Genomic DNA, 12,739 nt, shown 5'->3' on the forward strand with positions numbered 1-12,739 from the left:
TGAGAAGAAACTTGGTGGTTGCCTTAGAATATAGTACTAAAAATATGGATATGAATATTATTTTCTCCACTGTTTGCTAAGTATAATTCATTTTCAATTTTTAGTTTTGAACTTCCATCTAACCCATAATCTTTAGAATTAAATATGGGAAAAAATTGAATGGATATAGAAATATAATATTGAAAAAGTTCTATCTTAATTTAGAATAATTGAATGGATATAGAAATATAATATTAAATCTAGCAGCCAAAATAATTTAAAATAAAAGCTTTTCCTATAACATAAAATGAAAGGCCAAAAACTCTGTCCCATAGTTAATAGATAATTTTATAAATCACACACTGATAGATCCTGATCAACTACCATCACACATTTCAGAACAGGGTTAGTAACAAAGTCATCAAAACAGAAAAGCCACCATTAAAAGGCATGAAAGACGAAACCTGTTTTGTAGAGTTTATGAGAAATAGAGAAGATTGGGAGAGAATATCCCCTTGTGTTAAATACACACATAGGGTTATCTATTTATAATAAAAGAAATATGGGCTAAGCCCAAAATACAAATGAGAAAATAATAACTAACTAACTAAAAGATATAATATATCTAACACTCCCCCTCAAGCTGGAGCATATAAATCATATGTTCCAAGCTTGTTACAAAGATAATCAATTCTAGGTCCTCGCTGGAAATCTCATTTTCTTCGTCGACAAGAGCAGAGTCTTCTATTGCGGCACGACGATTTCCTCGATCTCTCCGACTACGAACGTCGTGTCTCTCAGATCAAACAAATCTTCATCTCCATCGATCACCCTGTTCGGTCGTTTCAGAGGCAGTGAAGATTTCACTATCAAACAAAATTAATGTTTTTAACACAGGAATGTAGGGTCAAGCCACGGTGGCCTCACGAGGGGCAGAGCGAGGCTGCAATTATGCTCGTGTTGGGCTCGTATGCCTCACTCCGGTCATAACAAGCGTTGCCGATAAATGTCCCAGCAATAGTGTCACGATTGTCGTTTCCAGAATCATCTCCTTGCTCCCGCGTCTCCCAGATCCTTTTCTAATCCAAAGCGAATCTGATTCTCTCGCGTAGAAATAGATTGTTAATCAGTAGAGCCGCTCCGCGTCATCTGTCGCGCAGTCCGGTTCAGCCTCCACGTCAGCTCGCTTGGGGGTGCAAAATCGCAAGATCATAGTGCTCTGTTCACTGCTTATGTTTGTGATGGACAGTGATGTTGATTTATTACTTGGTTGCAAATGAAACTAACATGAGTGTATTGACGAAAAAGTCAATATAAATTTTAAATCTTGAAACTTCAATCGGTTAAAAAGCAAGGGCATCTCCATCATCCAACTTATGATCCAAAGCCACCTCTAAGTCCACTTTTGTTGTTTATGCTTTGTAGAAGAATGTCCCCAGGCGCCGTGGATGGTTGTTAATCTTTGGAATTAATTATAAATGTCGACGAGCTTATTGATTCCTATCTTCAGGTTTGAATTCAGAAGCAAGTTTGAAGAAAAGATGTCCGCACCTATAGAGACATCAATTGAATTGCCTAATGGGCATATGGAAGTAGCTTCTCACGTTGCTTCATTCTTTAGAGTAGGATTTTCTTTGAAGCTTAAACAAAATTTAGCAGATGTCGTACGCAGACTGATCTCAGCAGAATCATATGTCGTGATCTTCAATCATTGTCGATCCAAAGGTTTCATAAAACTGCAGGATACATAAAGCACCACAACTGGTGCACAAGAAGCTACATTCATAAATATCAAAACAATTTAGTATAGCCAAACGATTATCCCACCCTCTCAAGTCGGTTAATAAGTGCATGATCATTTTGGCCATTCTTGGACCATTTTTTCTATTTGTGCAGGATTTAGTCATCATCAACATCTCCAATTCTTAGGCAAGATGCTAAACACTCACAAATCATTTGGGATACATCCTAATATGGATTCTTCAGACATTCAACCAAAGACCGTTATATTTTTTATATTATGTATCTTATAGGTCACAAGACTATAAAGCAGTTACATCTCGATCGAACGGTCTCGTTTAGATTCTTGATATTATCTTGCAGGTCATAAGGCACTAAAGCAATTACACCTCGACCATCATACTTCCTAATATGGATTCTTCGAACACTCAATAAAAGACCGAACTGTCTCACCAATATTTTTGAAATTACGTATCTTACAGGTCACAAGGCACTAAAGCATTTACAAGCTCATTCGTGACACATCCTAATATGAATTTCAAATTTTGGTCTCCAGACAATCAATCGAAGACCAACCAGTCTTACTCTCTCGGCCGATCGACCTTATAGCATAATCTATTTTTGATATTAATTTCCTAACCTTGTAAATGCATTGGTTTGTTTGGCTACTCATTTTCTCATTCTATAGTGCAGATAATGACGTCTTGCATACAAAGGCAGATACCAGAGAGTCGTTCATGCTGAAGCACTCAAAACCGGGGAAACACTCCCAGACTTGGTAGATGTTCACCCTAGAACACCCAGCTTATTGCATATAGGGATACACTCCCTCTAGTGGAAGTTCGCCCTAGAACACCCAAGTGCATTGAATGAAGGGATACACTCCCTCTGGTAGATGTTCGTCCTGGAACACCCAGAACATCAAACCTAGGGGACCATCCCCTGGTCTAGGTTACGTTCGCCCAAGAACACCTAGCGTATGCTAGTATAAAAGGCTATTTACCTATTATGGAACCAGGCGGAGGGTACAAACTCTACCAGATGATCGTAAATATATCAAAGCAACGTATCAAATGTGTTAAAGGCAAACGACCTTATAAAACGACATGGGAAAAAGTTCTAAAAAGGACTCCCATCATTTAACCGCTCGGCCTATGACAAAGTTCAAAAAGAGAACTCATAAAGCCCTCCATTCGGTCCACAAATGAGCAATAACCAGAAGCATGCTCCCCAACATAGCGAATACAACCTCTCTCAAACTCATAAGTCCTATAGTTAACCATGGCTAAAGCCTAACGCTTAAGTCAGACTTGGGGACATTATGTATAGTATGATATCTAGGCCAAACAGTTAGCATCCAGGACCAATCGGTCTATCCACTTAGCAGCGCTGGTCAACACCAGGTCAAACCAGGTTAAAAGGTGGTGTGCCACAATTGGGCCAGCATTTAAGTTATTGGATAAAATATCTGATTGATGCGGTTAAGATATTTATGAGTAACTAACCAGATTTCCAGGTAAGGTTGTTTTTATTTGGCTTATGAAACACTTATAAATATAATGGCAGGGCCAAAGGCCAGGTACATTCCACTTACGTTGTATGGACTAGATAATATTCTATAGTAATAATAAAATACATTTCTTGAGAGCTGATGCTCCATAACTCACGCCTGACTTGAGCGTCGGAGTATCTTCGCAGATACCTCCCCTCTCCATTGGTGAAAGTGGACGAGCGGTACGAGCTGAAGAAACACGAACGACTTCCAGAAAGATGAGCGAACGACATTAATTGAGGAGAAGCTAGCGTCCCGAACATCTAGAAGCAAGAAAGACACATCAACAAGATCTATATCTCGGTTCCGAAAATCTATACTGAAACACATTTGATTCACTATTAAAAGTCTCAATTTAATGTAGTATTATTTTCTTGATAAGATTTGTTATGACTTCTTAATTGTTTAAATTGCAGAACTAGAATCTGACATAAATCTTCTTGTTGGTGTCGAGTGTGTGGGCCATATCTTCGTCTAATAATATTCAATGAGACTTGTTCTTGTAGCATTTGAAAACAAATATTTAAGGTTTTAATTCACCTTAAAATCGTGAAGTTATAAGTTGAATCTGTTATTATTTATTAGTAAAATATTGAAAAGATATGTGCCATCACTTGAGGAGGAAGTTGAGATTGGATCGCAAGTCTTTGCCTTAGAGATATTTTCCTATATGCTCGGAGCCAACGTCACTTTTGGTGTGCAACGTTTATGTTTGTTTCCAACGTTGCTTTTCTCTCTCTACAACCATCGATTTTGTGCTTTAATTTTAAGGTTTGGTGCCACTTTTTACGTGAAGTACTCCTCAAGCTAAGGAGGGTTAGTTCCATCATAGGCTCTATAAATAGAGCTTTTCTTTCATTCAGAAGATATGATCAGAATCATTCTTCTCTCTTTCTCTTTTCTCCTAGTTTCATTCTCTCTCTTTTCCTAAAAATATTCTGGGTTTATTTATTCTCTTTTTAAGAGATCCTTGCTAGTTATGAAATCCTCAAAAATTCTGAGAAGTTCCTGTTGTATCCTAGGGGCTTGCGCAATATACCGCGGATAAGTCCTTAAGGACAGTGATCTACATGCCTCAGGAAGTATTTTGTTCGTGATCTTTATTCTTTATTGTCAGCTTCTACAACATAATCATAGGAGCAACGTAATTATTCTAGAAATTTATGTCATTATCTGTTAGGATATCTTTTTCTTTAAAAACATAATATCTTTTCAAATTTTAGATTACGCATAATTTGGTTGTTGTCTTTCCTTAAAATGTTTATTTAATGGATAAATGGGAAAATACAAAATATATAGTATTAGGAGAACACATATTTTCATGTTCTTTTATCCAAAAGATCAAGGAACACTCGTTCTTAAGAACCGGGTTGCACAATACTTGTACTCTATTCCGATTTTTACTCTTTTTTTCTGATCTATTTAATTTTATGAATTGATTTTAGTCAATATTTAGTTGAAGTGTATGAGCCAAATTTGGAAAATTAGGGTTATTAATTGGTATAGAAAATTAATGTTTTGATTAAATTATAGATTCTTTTGAATTTATTGATTCTATTTTAATCAAATAGTGAAGGTTTTTCATCTGATCACATTTTATTTGAATTGATATTTCAGTCAAATTCAGGTTTTGCCCTATGAATTAGAATATCATTAAATTTGGATTTAAAGATTGAATGTTATTAATTTCCTCGTGATTCTTAAAGTGTTTAATAATTTGATTAATCTCTTTTGTTTTAGATTTTGTTTTATTTATTTTAACTCTCAAACCCTCTGATTAAAAATTGTCTTAAAAAGACCATTCAGGTTATGTGCAAATATATTTAGGAAAGGTTGATAGTCTTTTTGTTGACATCATTCTTTGTACTACTCTATTCTACTTGTTATGTATAAAATACATTTTTTTCTAAACATGTTCTTCTTTTATAGTATTTTATTATGTATGATAAATATGATAAGTACTTATTTAATAACTCGTTATTCATTTTCATAGAATGCATTTTGTATTTTGTGTTATTTTTATGGAAAGATTTAGAATTTTAATGTTTTCTTTTAAAATAGATATAATCATCTTCGAATTGGATTATTTTGTAGAAAGGTGAAAGATGAGAGAAGAATGAAGAAGTGTTTGTGAGGACTTTCTCATTCAGCCACTAAAATACTCGTCCAACAAAGGAAAATAATTGTCCTGACACGTAAGCGACTTCTCGCTCAACGAAATTATATGTTCATCCAACAAGAATTCGCTTTTTGATAATGGTTGAAAAGTCAAGAAGGGAATGAAATGAAGGAGGTTTTTTTTTTTTTTGTTTTGGAACGAAACTAGAGACCAAGTGATAGACAAAGACACATCCAGAACTCAAAACCTCTTTGTAACTTTTCCTATGCAATATAATCTCTTTCATTACTCTTGTGTTATATCTGCAATGGACAATGTTTTGAAACCAGACATGGATAAAACAACTGAAAGACTTGGTTATAGACATATACTTAATTGTTTGGTCATCCCAAACATATTTTCTTGAGACAAATATTGTGTTAAAATAACTAAAGGTTTAAACGTCGAGGTTTAGAACTCGTCTCTAAGAAATCAGGGCTTGTGTGTTTATGGTGTAAATATTGGAGTTGGTTAGAAATACATTGTGTAGATTATTACATTGAGTTTGGTTTTGAAATCCAACCCACTTAATCTTTTTCTTGGTTGCTTTATAACTTTAGTTTAGTAGCTTTACATGCTTATAATTTGATTTAATCTTTTGCCAATATTTGATCAATTGATGTCTATATTCATAACTTGGATTGGTATATAAAAGTTATTAATCAAACAAAAGCAATTATCTTGGGAGAATAATACTAAGACTTCCATTTTACTTATACAACTTGGTACACTTGTCAAGGAAATAATAATGTACCACTCAACTTGCTATGTATAATGTACATTTTCTTCTAAACATGTTTTTCTTATATTTACAACATCAAATTTATCATACATTACTAGAATGGTTTGATTTGGTATGCTAGAATCTACATAGAAATTTTTGAGTCAATTGTTAGAGCTATTTAAGATAATCTAAATAATTCAAGAGAGAATTTATATCTTATGTTCATGTCCTTAGCGTCGTTCTTCTAATAATGAAGCTTATTAAAAACATTGTTTAAAAGTGGACGAAGAATTGACACAAATTTAAAGACTTGTGGTTTGTCGCAACCGGAATCGCGACGGGACGACGATCCAAAAAAGAAATCGGTTTTGAAAAGAGATTTGGGAGTCGCCACCATAGTTTATTCTGGAAAACTACGGAAAAACCATAAAACGATAAAGCACGGTCCACGAAAACCAAAGATTGGGTTCGGGAGTCGGTTACGCGTGGGGAAGGTGTTAGCACCCCACAACGCCTGCCCTAAGGCAGTACCTTTAACTAAATGCACGAATATGATGTGATTTTCAAAATGTTTAACTATCCCCTAAAATAAAATTCTAAAATAAACAAAACATATTTTTTAGTTTTTTGGGCCCGACAAGGATTGACCTTGCTCCTACGTATTCTCATTCAAAATGAGAAATCAGGGTTACGTAGTTCTTTTAGAAAACTGCTTTGAAAATTGGTTTGAAAATTGTTTAGAAAATTTTGTTTGGAAAATGATTATGGATAAATTTGGATTTTTGGGAAAGTGAACCTGACAAGGGCTGGCCTTGCTCCTACGTATCTCCACTTTTGATGGAGAATCAAGGATCACGTAGTTCTGGGTAGGAAGATTGTTTGTTGTTTAAAATTGTTGATGTTTTCGGGTTTTTTTGAAGATTTCATACCTTTTTTTTTGTATTTTGTTTAAGAAAGAGAAAAGGTTGTTAGCACAAGGACGATGCGTGCGATCACACATGTGCATAAACCTTTAAAACATATTTTTTTGGTTAATTTTACTTAAGGAAAAGAAAAGGTTTTTAGCACAAGGACGATGCGTGCGATCACACATGTGCCTAAACCTTTAAAACATATTTTTGTAATTTTAATTAAGAAAGATAAAAGGTTTTCAGCACAAGGACGATGCGTGCGATCACACATGTGCCAAAACCTTTAAGACGTATTTTTTTGTAATTTTAATTAAGAAAGAGAAAAGGTTTTTAGCACAAGGACGATGCGTGCGATCACACATGTGCCTAAACCTTTAAAACGTTTTTTTTGTAATTTCAATTAAGAAAGAGAAAAGGTTTTCAGCACAAGGACGATGCGTGCGATCACACATGTGCCTAAACCCTTAAAACGTATTTTTATAAATTCCTTTATTTAAATTGTAAATATTGCATTATTAAATATATATTTTAGGATAAGTAAATATCTAGAATAAGTAGATAGAACAAAATAAAATAATAAATAAAAATAAAAATAAAAATAAAAGAAATAAATAAGACAAATGAAATAAGATAGACAAAAATAAATGAAATAGAATAAAATAAAATAAGAAAAACAAACAAATAAAAATAACGAGCGTTGGGTGGATCATAAACGGACGTTGAGAATGAGGAGAAATAACGAGCGTTGGGGGAATTAATGAACGTTCGTTGAAAGTGGGGAGAAAGAACGAGCGTTCGTTGGGTGGATTAACGAACGTTCGTTGAGAATGAGGAGGAACGAGCGTTGGGGGGAATCAGTATCACGAGCGCTCGTTGGGGAAAGTTGACGAACGTACGTTGAGAAACGAGGCTGAAGGACGAGCGCTCGTTGGGGGACGAGCGGACGCTGGGAAACGAGGCTGAAGGACGAGCGCTCGTTGTGGACGAGCGTTCGTTGGGGAGATGGTGAACGTACGCTGGGAAACGAGGCTGAAGGACGAGCGCTCGTTGGGGGACAAGCGGACGCTGGGAAACGAGGCTGAAGGACGAGCGCTCGTTGGGGAACGAGCATTCGTTAGGGAGATGGTGAACGTACGTTGAGAAAATGAGGCTGGATGACGAACGTTCGTTATGGACGAGCGTTCGTTGGGAAGATGTGGCAAGTTGATGACGAACGCTCGTTATGGACGAGCGTTCGTTGGGAAGATGAGGTTGGATGACGAACGCTCGTTATGGGCGAGCGTTCGTTGGGAAGATGTGGGAAATTGATGACGAACGCTCGTTATGGACGAGCGTTCGTTGTGAAGATGAGAGAAATTGATGACGAACGCTCGTTATGGACGAGCGTTCGTTGTGAAGATGAGGGAAATCGGTGACGCACGCTCGAAAAAGGCCTAACGTGCGTTTAATTATGGGCTTGGCCCACCCAGGTGGTTTCTAACCTAGAATTCCCCTAGGGGTTCTGCCCTCCCATCCTCATTCACTCATTCACGCCGTTCCTCTCAAATGAGGCCAACATCTCCTTCTCTCTGACCAAGAACCCTAGTGAAAGTCACCACCTCTGCGCGCACACTGACGTTTCTGCCAGATCGACCACCGCTTGTGCCGCCGGAGCCCTCGTCAGCCCAAGCAGAGTCCGCCAGCTCCTTCTCTTCTCGTGCGGCTGGAAGACGGGTTTCTGCTTCCTCTCCTTTTCTTCTTCACGCAAGACCCAGGCTCACTGCCAACACACGCGGTTGCTGGGGAAGCTCCAGATTCGGCGCCAATGATAACGGGGACAGCCTTGGTGGGTGTTTGGGTTAAAAAATTTTGAAAATGGCATTGGTATGGAATTGTGTATGAAGGATATCAGTTTACAGGTTTGGATCCTGCAAAAAGAGTATTGGTCTCTTGTTGAAGGTCGTGAGGCGTGTTTGGGTTGTTGGGAATGGATGAAGGAGATATCTGAAGAGTGAAATAGAGGCCTCAATGGTGTTTTTGCGCGATGATAGGTGCAGTGGATGATGGGTTATGTTCTTTGATGGAGGTGTTCACGGGGTTGGAGATGATGGAGAGTGGTCAGAGGCGAATGATGAATGGAGAGTAAGATGAAGATGATAGGTGTTGGTGACTCGAAGGAATCGGAGATGAAGGCAGAGGAAGATATGGGGTTCGAAGGAGGTGTTGCACGGAGAAGAAAATGGATTTGGCAGGGGCGTGTGGTTGGGAGTGATGAGCCGAGGGGTGGCAAATGAATATGGTTGATGATTCAGGGAGGGGGAGTGACACGCCGAGGGAGTTCTCGGTGGTTGGGAGGGCGGTTCCAGTGGAGAACGGAATGGTTCGGTGAGGATGAAGACGCTGTTCTATTATTTCTGTTATCCCATTTACTGCTTCAATTTCAATGTTGATGGTTGGAAATGGGCAGAGGCGTGGAAGCCTATTTTGATCGAAGTGGAACAAAAGAAGCAGATAGGAGTGGGTCTGGGGAGGATGATGATGATCGATAACAGTGAACATGAACCAATATCCACAACACTAAGAGCAATCAAAGACAGTCATAGGCAAGCCCAACAACTTCAACATACATATGTGCATATGTGCCAGAGCAAGCAAACAACTCACTAAAACAACATTACTTACCTCTCGAAGATCCACTTACTATGGTAAGCTTGCGTTTCCAATGAATCCCCTTCTCCCTTGAATGACCGACTTCTCCCTTCTCTTTGCTGTGAATAATGTCTCTGGTCCTTCTTTGCAAGTGTCAATGGTGAAGGCTCAAGAGGCAGTGTGTGAAATCCTCCCCTTCTTGCTCTCCAAAACCAGAATAATAATGCCTTCCCTCTGCTCTCTCTGCGTTTTTGCGATTCTCTCCGTGCTTTTTCAATTCTCTCTGTGCTTTTGCAATTCTCTCTGTGTTTTTGCAATTCTCTCTGTGTCCCCTCCCCCAAATCGCTCCGTACCCAATTTCGTACGTAAAAACCAAAACGTTTCTGCCACCCCCGCCACTCGCAGCCACGGTTTTCTGCTCTTCCCTTCCAACACGCACACCCCGTACCCTGTCTCCTAACTTCCAAACATTCTTTTCTCCTTTTTTTCTTTTTTTTTTCATCTTACTAAAAGACAAAAATACCTTTTTCTTCTTTTTATTTTTTATTTTTTATTTATTTATTTTTATAATATTAGAACAAAATAGAATATAAGTGGAATAAAACCACAAAAATAATAATAAAAATAAAATAAAATAATAACAATAAAAATAAAAAGAGAAAAAAAGAAAAAGAATAAGTAAGGTGAGAAATAAAAATAAAGATAAAGATAAAAATAATATAGGAACATAATAAATAAAAAATCATAAAATAAGTAAATCAATAAAAATAAAGGGATAGAAAGCAAAATAAAGTAAAACAGTAAAAAAAATAGAAATAAAAAATAGGAACATAAACTACAGTAAAAGCCAAAAAAAACAATCCGGACGAAATTTGGTATTGACAGCTGTCCCTCTTTACTTAGATTTTACTTGATAATATGACAATGTAATGTCTTCATATTATTTAGTAAAAGATAAGTAAAGATAGAAATACTAATTTCGTCTGGATTTCTAAGGAAGCAAAATGAATACGAAACATAAGTTAAACAAATCGATGAAGAATGTGAGATTGCAACATAAACGATCATTGCCGAGCAGAGGGGTCCAAAATCAAAGAAAAACTAGAGGCGCCAGACAAGACTGGGCTTAAAACGTTGAACCAAAACCATGCTTGAGGGGAATGAGGTGTACAAACCTCGTGGAGGGTGTACAAACCCTATGGATGAAAGATGTGAGGTGTACTAACCTCGTGGAGGGTGTACAAACCCTGTGGATGAATGATATGAGGTGTACTAACCTCGTGGAGGGTGTACAAACCCTATGGATGAATGATATGAGGTGTACTAACCTCGTGGAGGGTGTACAAACCCTATGGATGAAGAATGCAAGGTGTACTAACCTCGTGGAGGGTGTACAAACCCTATGGATGAATGATGTGAGGTGTACTAACCTCATGGAGGGTGTACAAACCCTGTGGATGAATGGTGTGAGGTGTACTAACCTCGTGGAGGGTGTACAAACCCTATGGATGAATGAAATGAGGATCAATAGGCTCGACAAGGGCCTTGAGGTGTGCTATCGTAGAAGAAACTCTTGGATTCAGATCTTTTTTGAAGAAACATTGGTAAATACTGAGCAAAACATTAGAGAGATTTAGATATAAAGGTCTGCTAACCTTTTTCACCACTTCATTTTCCCTTTACGGATTTTTTGAACAATTTCCTTTGCTTTCTATGAAATGATGTTATGTTATGATGGTGCATGAATGCATATGAGCCATTGGTTTCGTTCCCTTCTTTTGCTCTCGCTTTCCCTTTCTTACACCCTTTTTTTTTTGTTTTTTTTTTTTTTTGCGAAAATTCTATGCTTGGAATCCGTTGTCAATGTTGACGTCAAACGCGATGTACGTTCGAAATGCATTCAATCAAAATAATGTCAAGAAGCAGTGGGTTCTTTGATGAAAGGAAGAGAACGTAACTAGGGTTCAAATTCCCTCTAGCACTAGCTTGAACATTGGGAGGTGTTGTTAGTATCTACACATGCATGGCCCGCAAGGGCTGCCCCAACTTTGTTGCGTATAGTAAACTTGATTTGGAGAGGTGGAAAGGTTCGGGTAGGAAGGATTGCCCCAATTTGGTGATTCCTGATTGACGGGGAGACTTCACATTTTTTTGTCTTTTTCCCTTTTTTCGATGTTTTTATTTTCTTTCCTTTTTTTTTTCTTTTCTTTTGAGTGATTGTGTCATTCACCACATCATTTCGTTTCAGGGTTAAATTCGTGAGAAAGATTAGGACAAACAGTCTTCAGTCAGCGTGGACTTTTATTGGCTTGTACCGTGGCTAAAGGTAAAAGGGTTTTGAAAGAAATGGATAATGAAGGCTCAAATAAGTGTTTGGCAGTTAAATTGTTTCAACAAGAATCATTTGCAAGGTGTCGAGTCAACTATTCCTAAAGATTTGAAACTTCGGGCATCCTTTTATTTTCATTGCTGTTTTTTTTTCTTTCTTTTCTTCCCCTTTTGGGTCGCTTGCTTCGTGGTCTCTGTTGTGTACTTCTTCGAGACTTTATATATTTTTTATTTCTTTTTCCTTCTTCTTTTTTTTTTTAGAAATCCCCTCCTTGATTTCGGATGCCCTTGATGTACCCTTTAGGTTGACATCGATGTGCTAATGATTCTTGTCGGGGGTGATGAAAACAAATATAATTTATGGCTCAAAAGGGGTGCAATTGGATAAACTTCTTTTAACGTTTGGATAAAGAAAAAATGGCCACACGTCACTCTGAATCTTTGCTTATCTTACTTTCTCGCGACCTTAGCCCTGGAATAAAACTCGGTAGTGGTTGACACATCGACTTCATTGTTTTTTTCTTTCTTTTTTTTTTATTTTTTTTTATCTTTTTTTTTTTTTTTTTATCTCCCAATCAACAGATCGTTGGGGATGTGTACCATGATGAACACTGCCCCAGTATTGTATTCATGACAACCCTTTGTTTTAATGGGAAATGAAAAGGTTGAGGGTTCAAGTAATATGAATGCAGATGCTCTAGCAGGAAAAGAACGATGGT

Source organism: Vigna umbellata, chromosome 9 (assembly GCF_029865625.1).
Source record: "Vigna umbellata cultivar VRB3 chromosome 9, Vumbellata_1.0, whole genome shotgun sequence".
Classification (NCBI taxonomy): domain Eukaryota; kingdom Viridiplantae; phylum Streptophyta; class Magnoliopsida; order Fabales; family Fabaceae; genus Vigna; species Vigna umbellata.